The sequence below is a fragment of the Haliotis asinina genome, chromosome 2 (assembly GCF_037392515.1).
Source record: "Haliotis asinina isolate JCU_RB_2024 chromosome 2, JCU_Hal_asi_v2, whole genome shotgun sequence".
NCBI classification, from domain to species: Eukaryota; Metazoa; Mollusca; class Gastropoda; order Lepetellida; family Haliotidae; genus Haliotis; species Haliotis asinina.
Window position 1 is genome coordinate 28750792 of NC_090281.1, and position 661 is coordinate 28751452.

Here is a 661-nt window from a genome sequence, read left to right on the forward strand (position 1 = left end):
CGGCTGAATGATGTGGCGGTATATGAACCGCCCCTATGACTGAATAATGTGACGACATGGGAACCTCCCTTAAGACAAAATGACGACCTGGTGGCATGTGAGAAAATGTTTGGACTGGTTACACAACTATCCCGCGCCGTAATGACGTCATCTGCAATTATTGGAAAAGCCAGATAAAACTTGTTTGTGATATACGTGAAGTTCATCAAGTAGGCAGCGTCCGCCAGGTACAGTGGGGTGCAACACAAGCAGGCCCTGCAGGTAGTTAGCTCGGTGTTCGCTGATGTCCTCAGACTGCACTGGTTGTGTTGGGCCGATCTGAATTAATCCATTAAACATGTATCAACCATCGGTACCAACATAGACGCAGGGACCTCGTCATTGTCTGCCGAACTCTGTCTGGCTCAAACCAATGTCAAAACGTCTGGTTCATCACGTCATGTGACTCGCGGTTTCACTCCATACCGTGCCGTCTGCCACGGAGTCGCCTGCTCCCCCAGATGTGAATGTTCAGAGCTTAGAGTGTGAGTAATTACAATGCATTAGTTCTTGTAAACAAATCTCTGGCAGTGTGTCGTCTGTTTGGTAAACCATGACAATGACATCGATCTGGACGGCATTCCCCTCCTTTTAGCTGCACAATCGAACAGTATTAAATGTA